Source organism: Choloepus didactylus, chromosome 26 (genome assembly GCF_015220235.1).
Source record: "Choloepus didactylus isolate mChoDid1 chromosome 26, mChoDid1.pri, whole genome shotgun sequence".
Taxonomy (NCBI): Eukaryota; Metazoa; Chordata; class Mammalia; order Pilosa; family Megalonychidae; genus Choloepus; species Choloepus didactylus.
Genome location: NC_051332.1, coordinates 3,238,511 through 3,252,051, shown reverse-complemented (window position 1 = coordinate 3,252,051; position 13,541 = coordinate 3,238,511). Strand labels below are relative to the sequence as shown.

The window sequence follows — 13,541 nt, the reverse complement described above, 5'->3', positions numbered from 1 at the left end:
ACTACCTTCTTTCACTACCCATTACATGTTCCCTTTACCCTCAGCAAACACTTCAGCTGGTCATGGTTCTTTACCTGGTAGGGTGACCCAAACCTTCATTCCAGAAGTTTCTTAGCCATTGGTAGTCCTGCCTGGATTGGGTTGTTGCAGTTTTCTATTGACTTTAATCACAGAGCATGGTAGTACTAACAGATGCTCTAGGGGATCTACTGTATTCCAGGAAAGCTCTTCTTTACTTCCATTGTGTAGTTGCAGAGCTATTTCCCCTAGACAGTATCAATCACCCCAGCCAGTACAGTAATCCCCTTCCTTGCCTGTTGATTCAGAGGCATAAGAAGACCAAAGTGGTCAGGTGGCAGTCTTAACTTCCAGTTCAATGGGATTATTGTGTTTCTTTGTGGAAGCACCCCTCCTTTTGGAACCAAGGCTTCTAGGCCAGTAGAGCTTAAGCTTGCAGGGACAGGAAGCAAAAATTTACCTAGTGGATCACTAGGAGTGATAGTGAGTGGTGCCACTCCTCTTTCCACCCCTTGATTCCTGGACCCATGAATCCTGGCTATGGGAGAAACAGTACCATAGAATGGATGCTGATTCAGAGCATTCACTGCCTTCTGGAGAACACTGCCCCAGCCCTGCAAGGTAATGCCACCTAGTTGGTGCTGTAATTGAGTCTTCAACAGACCATTCCACTGTTCTATCAACCAGCTGTCTCTGGATGATGGGGAGCATGGTAAGACCATAGAATTCCATAAACATGTGTCCATTCCCTCACTTCATTTGCTGTGAAGTGGGTTCCTTGGTCTGAAGCAATGCTGTGTGGAATACCATGATGGTGGATAAGGCATTCTGTAAGTCCACAGATGGTAGTTTTGGCAGAAGCATGTTATGCAGAATGATCTGTAATTCAGGTCCAAACTTTCTCTTCCTCAGTCAACAGATTGTAAGGAATTCCCCAAGATGCCATAGCTGTGGGCTGAGAAAGAGAAGGTAAGGTGGAAGGAGTGGAGACCATGAATATTTGGGCCACTTCCTCATGTAACTTGTACCTTCAGGACCTGCTCAAGCTCTATCTCATATATACCATTTCCACTTTATGATGGAGTTCTGCTGTGCATGCCCAACTTTATGGCTTGGTGGGTCAGACAATACCCAGCTCATGATAGGTAACTCAGTTCTCATGGTAACTTGGTGGCCTATGGTTAAGTGTTCTGTCTCTACTAAGGCCCAGTAGCAGGCCAACAGCTGTTTCTCAAATGGAGAGTAGTTATCTGCACAGGATGGTAAAGCTTTACTCCAAAATCCTAAGGGCCTGCAATGTGATTCTCCTATAGTAGCCTGCCAAAGGCTCCAAACAGCATCTCTATTTGCCACTGACAAATCCAGCACCGTTGGGTCAGCTGGATCATATGGTCCAAGCGGCAGAGCAGCTTGCACATCAGCCTTGACCTGTCACAGGGTCTCATCTTGTTCTGGTCCCCACTCAAAACTAGAAGCTTTTCTGGTCACTCAGTAAATGGGTCAGAGTAGCACACCTAAATGAGGAATATGTTGTCTCCAAAATCCAAAGAGGCCAAATAAGCATTGTGCCTCTTTTTTGGTTGTAGGTGGGGCCAGATGCAACCACTTATCCTTCACCTTAGAAGGAATATCTCAACAAGCCCCACACCACTGGACACCTAGAAATTTTACTGAGGTGGAAGACCCCTGTATTTTTGTTGGATTTATCTCCCATCCTCTGCCATGCAAATACCTTACCAACAAATCTAGAGTAGTTGCTACTTCTTGCTCACTAGGTCCAATCAACATGATATCATCAATATAATGGACCAGTGTGATGTCTTGTGGGAGGGAGAAATGATCAAGATCCCTGTGGACAATATTATGACATAGGGCTGGAGAGTTGATATAACCCTGAGGTAGCACAGTGAATGTAAACTGCTGGCCTTGCCAGCTGAATGCAAACTGTTTCTGGTGGTCCTTACTGATGGCAACTGAGAAAAATGCATTTACCAGATCAGTAGCTGCATACCAGGTACCAGGGGATGTGTTGATTTGCTCAAGCAATGATACCACATCTGGAACAGCAGCTGCAATTGGAGTCACCACCTTGTTAAGCTTATGATAATCCACAGTCATCCTCTAAGACCCATCTGTTTTCTGCACAGGCCAAATAGGAGAGTTGAATGGAGATCCTTCAAGTCCTTAAGAGTGGCATTAATCTCTGCAATCCCTCCAGAAATCCAGTATTGCTTCTGGTTCACTATTTTTCTAGGCAGGGGCAGTTCTAGTGGCTTCCACTTGGACTTACACACCATAATAGCCCTCACTCCAGGAGTCAGGGAACCAATGTGAGGATTCTGCCAGTTGCTGAGTACATCTATTCCAATTATGCATTCTGGCACTGGGGAAATAACCACAGAATGGGTCCAGGGACCCACTGAACCCACTGTGAGGTGGACCTGAGCTAAAACTCCATCAATCACCTGACCTCCATAAGCCCCAACTCTGGTGGACCAGAGTGATGTTTGGGTCTCTGGGAATTAGAGTCACTTCTGAACCACTGTCTAATAATCCATGAAATATCTGATTATTTCTTTTTCCCCAATGCACAGTTACCTGGTAAAAGGCTGTAGGTCCCCCTGGGGAATGCTGGGAGGAAGATTAACAGTATAAATTTTTGGCAGTGTAACAGGGTCCTTCCCCAAGAGTCCCCAGCCTTCCCTTCATTCAAGGGGCTCTGGATCTGTAAACTGTCTCAAGTCTGGGAATTTATTAAGGGGACATGACTCTCTGTTTTTGTAATTCATGGGAGACTTTTGTTCACATGACCTAGAATTCTTCTTTCTATATAGTTCAAACAAGAATTTAGTTGACTGCCCATCTATTTTACTACTTGGTACTCCATGATCCACTAGACAATGCCATAAGTCTCTGTGGGTCATATTACTTTGATTGCTGCTTTGAGCCTGGTTTCTATTATGGTAGCCATGCCCACCTTGTCTGTGGGGATTAACTGCAGCCACTTGGCTTCTGCCAACTTGGGACCCAATTATCCCCATTGTGTTTAAGAAGTCCAGCTCAGTGACAGCAGTTCCTACAGTAATATCTGACCTACAGAGAAGGGCAACTACAGAGCTCTTCAGGGATGACCAAGCTAGTCCACAAATTTATTCCTCCCAATCCTGTTAAAGTTGTGTCCTCTGGACATTCCAGGGGTGTGTGAGCAGGTCTTCCATGATAAATCCACCCTAACATTCCAATCTCTCTAAGCCTTTGAATCCCCTCCTCCACATTGTACCAGGGCAGTTCTGGCATTTCAACCTCTGGTAATGCCAGCCACCTTTTGATCCATGTTTCAGCCAACACCCAAACTGTTAACACCCTTTCTAACCCCTCAAGTTACAACATTGAATGCAGAATCTCTGCTTAGTTGGCCCATATCAGTAAATTCAGCCTGAACCAACCTTATATTCCTTCCACCATTAACCCATACACTTAAACTCCATTCCCACATATATTTCCCTGGTTTCTGTCTGTATAAGTTGGAAAACTCATACAGTTATTTTAGAGTATAGCATACTTCTTCATGGGTCACACTTTGTACTTCACCCTTCGGGGCCTTTTGGGACTTTAGTTATAGATCTTGAAGCAAAGACTGGTGGTGGGGGTGGGTCATGAAAAGAGTCAGAATTTTCCCTCAAGCCATTTATCTCAGGACATTCTGTTGCATTTTCATCTCTTAAAACAGGATTAATCTCTCCAGACAGAGGAGTGAGGGCTGCTTCCTCAGGGAAGGTGATTACAGGATTAGCAGGCACTGAAGGGTTAATCTCTTTAGGTGGGGATTTGATGGCAGGCTCCTTAAGGCAGACTGGAGGTGGGGAAGTTGTTTCCTCAGGACAGCCCTCTACAGGTAAATCTAATAATGACTCAGCAGAATCCAGGTTTCCAATGTCCTCACTGCCATTATTATCAATCCATATGTCCCCAACCCAAGTTTCCAGATCCCATTCTTTTCCAATCAATGCCTTTACTTTAACAGCAGACACCCTGAGAGGTTGAGATTTTAGTTTATGTTTAAATCTACCGACACAATGAGAGTCTGTGTCTGGTTTTCAGAAACCTCACAGGAAATAAAATTTTCTTTCAGGGCACACATAGAAACCTTTACATCTGTCATATCACATTTAAGTTTTGAATTTGAAGCCTTAGTTCATTCCTTTCTCTTACAACTTCATCCAAAGTATCTAAGAGCAGCCAGCCAACATCATTATACTTCTTCATTCTCCAAAACTCTATGGAGGTGTCAAAAACACTGTCACCCAGAGCCTTGCTTCATACTAGAGTATAATTAGGAGAATCAAATGGTGCTATTTTGCATATCTCCTTTGTCAACTCATGCCATGGACTTTCAGTGCCCTCTTGATTGTTCAAAATAGATTCATTAGTGCCTTTGAATCTAATCAGAGTAGAAAACAAATTGTAAAAGCCCATTTTAAGATTCTGTTTCTCAAGAACCACCCCACTCTCAGTACCAAGTTGTATTAGTTAGGGTTCTCTAGGGAAACAGAATCAATGAGAGATGTCTATGATGATAAAATTTATAAAAGTGACTCACACAACTGTGGGTATGCATGAGTCCAAATTCTGTAGAGCAGTCAGCAAACTGTCAACTCCAAGGAAGATGTCCAATGAACTCCTCAGGAAACGAACCAGCAACTTTGACAAACTCCTCAGGAAATGAACTGGGGTCTTCGACGAATGTGTTTGATGAACTCCTCAGGAAATGAACTGGCAACTTTGATGATCTCCTCAGGAAATGCTTCACTGAGCAGCTGAAGAAGTGAAGGTCCCCTATCTGTCTCACTTATAAGCCTTCAACTGATTAATTGGATTAAATCCAGCCAATTGCATTCTCTCATTGTGGAAGACACACCCTTTGGTGAGTCATCAGCCATAGCTGCAGTCAGTTGACTGATAATTTAATAAATCAGCCTGTTGGTTTATTAACCAGCCACAAATGTCCTCACAGCAATTGTTAGGCCAGTGTTTTCTTGACCAGACAGCTGGATACTATCACCTGACCAAGTTGATACATGAACCTAACCATCACACACATATTTTTTATTTATATTTTTTACAATTTTTACTTTTCAAATAAATTGAACTAAAATTACATCACACTTAAGATATTTGAAGAAAATCTCTTGGTGCCACAAAATCTCATCTGGGAAACACTGATGCATTGGGCTGGAATGCAGTAGTTCTTGGCCAATCCCTTTGGAACAAGGGAAGTTATGCAATATGTATAATTTTGTTCTTTTTAAGGGAAATGACTTCTCATAATATTGATGGTAATAAAGTATTTAGATATCAAATAAAACTCCTTTACCTAAGAGACATAACATTGAGATCTATGGAAACTGTATTATTCTTGAGATAAATCTGTTCCTGGAACAAGGTGTCTTGACACTTGGGTAATGTTCTAGTATGTTTCATGATGGGAAGTTTACCAAATGGTGTGCTACAGTAAATTTTTTTTGAGCTTTTAAAGGCTTCATAAATTTTTCTCAACTAGATTATTAGTTTTATTTTCTAAGACAATTACTTAAATTTTATGTTCAAGTCAGTGTGGAAAACAGTCTTTCCCTAATTTATTTTTTCTAAAACATTAATTGGACTGAGTTGGTCAACCTGTAATAAGTCACAAATCCTTTCAATAGCCAGTTTTTTCCCTTTGTTAAGAAATATTGTCTCTTAGAAGATCTTATGGAAATAAAAGAAACTGTTGGCCAAATTAAAAAGACTGGATATTCACAATACAAGACTAGAGGAAGTTGAAGAACATCTCAGTGTCCTAGAAGTCCACAGAACAGAAAATGAAAGAACAAAAGAAAGAATGGAGAAAAAAATTGAAAAAACTGAAAAGGATCTCAGGGAAACAATAGATAAAATAAAACATCCAAACCTAAGACTCATTGGTGTCCCAGAAGGGGAAGAGAAGTGTAAAGCTCTAGAAAGAGTATTCAAAAAATTGTTGGGGAAAAATTCCCCAACCTTCTACACAATATAAATATAAAAAGCATAAATGCCCAGCGAACTCCAAATAGAATAAATCCAAATAAATCCACTCCAATACATATTCTGCTCAGAGTCTCAAATACTGAAGAGAAGGAACAAGTTCTGAAAGCAGCAAGAGAAAAGCAATTCACCACATACAAATGAAACAACATAAGACTAAGTTGTGACTACTCAGAGGCCACAATGTAGGCAAGAAGGCAGTGGCATGACATATTTAAAATTCTCAGAAAGAAAAATTTCCAACCAAGAATACTTTATCCAGCAAAACTCTCCTTCAAATTCGAGGGAGAGCTTAAATTTTTCACAGACAAACAAATCCTGAGAGACTTTGCCAATAAAAGACCTGCCCTATGTCAGATTCTAAAGGAAGCCTTACCAACAGAGAAACAACAGAAAGGATAAAGAGATACAGAGAATTTTAACAGAAATATATAGTACCTTATATCCCAAAGCACCAGGATACTCATTTTCCTCTAATGATCACGGATCTTTCTCCAGAAGGGACAATAAGCCGGGACATAAAACAAGCCTCAAGAAATTAAAAAAAAAAAAAAAAAATTGAATATACACAAAGCACATTCTCCAGCCACAATTTAGTACAAATATAAGTCAATAATTTTTGAACTGTAACTCCACTATTTACTTCCTACATGATATAAATTACACAAACTCTAATGACAAATCAGTGGTTTTGAACTCAATGTAAAATATGTAATTTTAGACAAGTATATAAAGGTAGAGGAATGGAGGAGTATAGGAACATAGTTTATGTGTCCTATTGAAGTGAAGGTGGTATCAAAGAAAAACAAGATTGATATGGATTTAAGAGGTTAACTTTAACCTCCACAGCAAACACAAATTATCAGAGAATATAACCATAGAGATGAAATGTAGAGTTTGGGTTAAGAGAAATGGGGGAAGGGGCAATGGGGAGTTAAGAAATGAGGATGGAGTTGCTGTTTGAGGTGAAGAGAAATTTCTAGTAATGGATGGTGGGAAAGAGAATTACAACATTCTAAATGTGATTAATCCCACTAATGGAAGGCTAGGGAGGGGGTGGAATGGGAAGATTTAGGCTGCATATATGTTTCCACAATTAAAAAAAAAAAGACAGTCTAAATAGAAGATGATTGAATGCCAAGGATGAACTTGGATGGAATTGGAGGATAGAGGACAGGTGGCTCAAAGGGACACAGTTGACACATAGGTAAAGGAAATATAGAATGTAAGCTTTGTATCACTGAATCTTTTGTACTTCTTAGCTGTGCTTAATGGAATTGCATAAAAGAATGTTCTTGTTCATGGGAAGTGTATACGTGAATTATAGGGTATGTTCAAGGATGTGTGCAGCTAGCTCTCATATGTTCAGAAGACAGAGCAATAGATGATTGATGAAAGGGAGGGAAAGAAATAGCAATATGACAGCATGTTAAGGTTGGTGGATTGAGCTATCAGGGGAGGGGGGTCAGGGTATGATGGAATTCTTTGCATGGGGTTAGTATTGTTTTTGCAACTGTTCCTATAACTGTGAATTTATTTCAAAATAAAATAAAATAAAATAAAGAAATATTGTCTCTATCATATTCAGCTGTGTTTTTTGGACACAGAATTATTTGCACTAAAATGAAAACATAACTTATCTGGAATTTAAAATAAATATGTTATTTCAGATTTTAGATCCTTGATCTCTAAAGTTTATTATGCACCAGTCATTAAAATAATCTTAAAACATTTGTGTGTGTGTATAACGTACAAAAATAAAACTTTTTAAAAATAAGAAAAATTAAACGTAAATAAATATTCCAGATTTCAGCATTTCTTCCGGAACATGGATGGATTGTTTTATGCAGCCACTCCAATGAATGTGCCCCATTATTGAGGACTTGTACCTAAATGATTAGATTTACATTGAATTTACAGATACTATTTTACATATGTTGAGATACCCTAAATTATCACACGCATCACTTGTTCCATAGAATTTAATTAAAAGAATACAAAATATGAGACATGGTGAACCTTCCTGCATACTGAACATGTGGTGGTCAGTGCTCCATAGATGGGGGGCAATGTTTTGCTTATGGTCAGTAGACCAGCTATTTCAGAATCACCATGGATATTAGTTAATAGAGCAAAGTTCTGACCTCTATGGTAAGGTTTCAATGATAGCACCAGGCAAACATTTCATGAAGCAAAAATTATCCTTCAGTATTTCCTATATCTCTAGTAAAAACAACTCCCTTCCTTCCTCTCTCCCTTCCCTCTCCCTTTCTTTCTCCTTTTACCTCACTCTCTCTTTCTGAACAATATTGATTCTGTTTTATTTTCCTGCTCTGCTCAAAGAAAATACCATGAAATGGGTCAGATTAAACAATGGAAACTTATTTGCTCATGGTTTTGAGTCCAGGAAGATGTCCAAATAGATGTATAATCAAGGCTTTGCTTTCTTCCCAAGGCTGGCTGCTGGAGATAATTGGCAACTCTGCCAGATGGCAAGGCACATGGTCGTGTCTACTGGTCACCCCCATTTCTTCTGTGTTTAAATGCTTTCAGCTTTTTGTTTCTGTGGCTTTCTCTTTCTGTCTGAATTTCTTTCTCTTTTAAAGGACTCCAGTAATAGGATTAAGACCCATCCTGGCTGAGGGGGGCCACAACTTAAAAACTGAAGTAGCCTTGTGAAAAGGTCCTACTTACATTGGGTTTACACCCACAGGAATAGATTAAATTTAAGAATATGTTTACCACTTCAGAACACTACAGATGCATTCAGCTATTTTTTTTCCTCCAGAATTAGAAAAGATTTTGTTGTTCTTTGGTTGAACACATGACTGAAAAGTTGACTTTTCTTGGAATCCATGTTGTTAAAAAAGAAATTGGCATCTATTTGAATTTATTTAACTTAAATATATGTATATTACAAGGCACTCCAAAATAGATTCCTGTACATTGCATCACACCTATTAAATCAGTAAATCACTGGGGGAAATTTCTCACATGATTATGAGTATAGAACTGTGAATTTAACAGCAGGTCCAAATGACTCTGCTTGACGTAAAAGTCTTAAGTATGGACTTCCTAAGTTAAATATCAGCATATAAATCCAGTTATACTAAAACAAAAAGAAAATACCATGCTGAGTTTCAACATTTATCCCAATATTAAAAATTCTATTAATGAAATTCTGCACATTAAATGATCAAAGGAAAAATACCATCTCAATAGATGCAGAAAAAATACATAATGAAGTTCACACTCATTCATGATAAAAAATATTTCACAAACTAGGTAAAGAAGGGAATTCCCTAAACCTAATAAAAGCAGCCTGATAAAAGTCTACACAAACTTCAAAATAATGACAAAAAATTTTATCTGTGTTCCCATTAAAGTGAGGAACAAAAAAGTATATTTGCTAACATCACTACTATTTGATATTATATTGGAAGTTCATTAAGTTTGGTTAAAAAGGAAAACTAAATAAAAATTGTGAGGATAGGAAGAAGAGAAACAAAATAATTGTTATATTCTATGTAGAATAATCAAGAGAATCTACATACAATGGTGAAATGAAAGAAAAATTCTGGGAAAAAGATCAAAAAATTTTAAAATCAATACTGATGCCAAGCACCAGCAAAGACTAGAAATTTTGTTAAAGGACACCATTAGAATAGCAACACAAACTAAAATATACTCAGAAATAAATCTAAAAAGTATTTTAAGGATAAATAATTATGAAACCTTCCAGAAGAACTGAAATGTTCTGAATAAAGGTAGATATATACTAGGCTAATGCATGTGTGATAACTCACTATCCTCAAAATATCAGTTCTATCTAAATTAATCTTTAAATTCAACACACATTCAATCTGAATCTACTTTTTCATCATGTCTTCACTAAAAAAACAGACTATCTTAAGGATCTTGGAATAGGGCTAGATATCTTAAACAAGATAAAAGAAAAAATCATGTGGAGATAGCAAATACTAAAAATATTTTTAATGAAAATGAATGTCTACATCTACATTTACATGTATTATTTTGGGAATAAACTATAAAATGGTTTTCAGTATGAGGAACCATGTATTCTCTATAAGTCTGATGCTTTATATGGTCCTCTATAGGGACCTCATAATATTTAAGTATTTTTAAACTAGATATAACATCTCTCAATTATGCATAAGCTCAATCTCTTTGAAAAAGCAATTATTGGAGGATTCAGTTAATATCAGGCATAACAATTTAAGAGACTACTTATGATGCAACAAAAATTCCCCAATATCTGTGCTTAATTTTAATATTCCTGCTTTAGGTTTTAGTAGAAGATAGTTTCCTGGGACTTCTCACATTAAATGAATGACCTTTTCTTTCAAAGCCCAATTTCTGATAGCACAGATTCAATTTAAAACTTGAATATTTCAAAAAATTTGCAGGAGAAAATTATTTCTATTAGATCAATAACTTTTTATATAGAAAGAAGCTGGTGAAATTCAAAGTTTATCATTTCATGGTTTTTCTTCTCTTTAGTGGGATAATTTTGAAGATAAACATTATTTATATTTTATACAGTAAACATCACATAGATAAATATTGGAAATGGCAAACCTTCACAGTTCTCTGTATATTTTTTCTCTGTGTATTTGTAATAATCTATGCATATTGTTATGATTAATTTGCCATGACAACTTATGATTTTAGAGCTTATGAAAAACTGAATTTCAAAATTGTAAGATTTTCCTTACATTGATTATAATTATTCTTTACAGTAAATGTGTACAAATGTTCTCATTTTGAACCTATCTCTTTGTCTTTTTATATACATGTTGACTCAGCAATGTGTATGCAGTCTTGTGTAAAATACAAATATACTCAAAGTTAGCATAGGAAATTATTTGTCATCTTATAATTAATTTAAAATTGAATATGAAGCAACATCTTATTTGTTTTTAAAGGATTACTTGAATGTAAGGAAGTTCTGAGGAAGCTCTCATCAATGATTTATAAAATCATGTCAAAATCAAAGTAAGTACTGCACAAATTACACAAAGTAGTATATCATTTCACCTCCATAGCATAATTTTTGATTGTCCTCTTTCCAAGAAGCATTTTGTAGCAACTGCCAATGGGACAACAGTTTCATATTTTATGAAAGTTGGTAAATATTTTCATTATTGGGAAGTGTTAGGTATATGGCTTTCATTAAGCAGCAAAGTGTAAATATACTGAAGAATTTGAAGACAGGTAAAAATGAAGGAAAAATTCAACTTTCTTTCAATATTACACAAGGGCAATGGAACAATTTAGTTGACATTATGTTGCAGTAAACCAAACCATAGTTGAAGATATATCAAGTTCTATCTTTACTAAGAAGCATATAAAGAATTTCAAAATATTATGCAAATTTCATGAAATTGTCTTTGGTATGCTTTGGCTAATGTCAAAATATTTTTATGTAATTTCAGCAAGAAAGAATACACTGAATCTATATACTAAATATTTCTCTGCAAACTTATTTTTTATGTACCTGTTAATATAATAGACACTGGGGATACAGAAATAAAGAGAATAAACAATGTTCCTGCCATTGGTGGTTTATTGAACCTGAGCTCATTGTATTTATCTACACATTCCAATTTTCTAAATTAATTTTAATAGTTATAATACCAATGTTATAGAATTATACAACAAAACAAAACAAAACAAAATGAAAGAAAACAGCTAAAACATTTGTAATTAGCATAACTTTTTAAAAGCACACATTAATATCTAGGCATAATTCAGTTCTAACTCTTTATAGATACTTTTCTCATTAACCTTCACAATAATTATATGAAGGAAAAACTGCTTTGCCCCATTTTACAAGTCAAGAAACTGTAGCCTAAGATAGAGAAGGAACTTAACTTACAGAGCTTGAAAGTGATAAATCCAGGTTCTCAACCAGGCATTCTGAATCTAGAGTATGCACTTTTGTCTGCTACATTATTCATTACAATATACTAAGATTAGAGCCTGAAAGAGTATACAGCAGATTTAACATACATCCCAGCAATGTTTTAATTTTTTTAAAGTAGCATGTATTACTTCCCCATTCTACCAAAAACAATAAAAAAGAAAAGGTGAACCAACTAGATGTTAATACTGCTCTGCTACAAGATAAAATCTCCTAACTCATATTTAAAGGAAAAGGAGGGAAACTTCTGCAAAGTGCACATTTTAAGAAGAGGTACTTTTTGCTTATGGAAAGAAACCAGTGAGTCCTCTAAGAATAATAAAAGGGAGTATTTTACAGTTAAGCACATGATTTGGAGTGAAGAATTTGGATGTTGTTCTGCTGGTCCAGGCTGTTAATACTCTTTTTATTTCTCCTGGGGACCACCTTCATCATATATCACAAAGCATTCTTCTGTGGCATAAAGAATGTCCACTATCCTCTGCAATACTGGATTGTTTTCCCCTTTGTTCTTCTGACAAATCAATTCAATGTTCCTTAGTTTTCCAAGGTAGAAATCTCTCTCCTTCTCCAAGTCTTTGACAGTAAGTTTTAATGCATTGACCTGCTGCATCAATTCAGCTGCTTCATCATCCCCATTGCTCACACCAGGATTCTTTGTCACCACACCTGGGCCAGCCTTAGACATTGCAGTAGTTCTCTGTGTTGAAATGGGCCTCTGTGGAGCTGCACTGCTAGAGCCAAGAGGTTTCTTTGGTTTACTGAGAGCTGGAGCAGCAAGGGAGGGAGCCACTGCCATTTCTTGACCTTGTCTAGCAGCTAGAGTATCAGTCTTTTCCATCATAGTTTGCATCAAAAAACTTGAACCACTGAACAAATTCAAAATTGTCCTGAAACTTTCCTTTCACTAATTTATCCATAAGAATTATTTTGTCAACATCCATTCTCTTAAAACCTGCTTGCAGTATTTTGAAGTTCTGGATGTATTCATGTTCTAACTTAGCTTGGAATTTCAGTTTCTTCAAAGCAATGGAGCCAGGGAACAGCATGTCCATAAACTAACAATAGGCAGCTCCTGAGCACAACTGTTCAATTTTTGTCAAATTCAACTACAGAGACTTGTTCATCCAAGCCATCATGTCACATCAACTTAAGTTATCACTGGTCACTTATGTTGAGTATACATTCACTGCCATCTTCAGCTCTCAGTGGGACTGTGTCCACTACCTGTGCCTGGCTCCAGTTCCATCTCCATCTTGTTTAAACTTAATAAGCTTTTAATACCCAGAATAGACATCTTACAAATCAAAAACAAAAAAAACAAAAAAAAAAACAAAAAAACAAAGAACCCAATTAAAAATGTGCAAAAGACATGGGCAGACAGTTTTCCAAACACAAAACAGAAATGGCTCAGAAACATATGAAAAGATGCTAAAGTTCACTACCTATTAAGGAAATGAAAACCAAAACCAGAATGAGACACTATTTCACACCTATGAGAATGAATGGCTGTTTT

General features: G+C 36.8%; 1 pseudogene; it reads right to left on the bottom strand.

Annotated features, from left to right (window-relative positions):
* Positions 1 to 12,419: 12,419 nt before the first annotated feature.
* Positions 12,420 to 13,221, bottom strand: LOC119520843 (annotated as a pseudogene).
* Between the last annotated feature and the right edge of the window lie 320 nt (positions 13,222 to 13,541).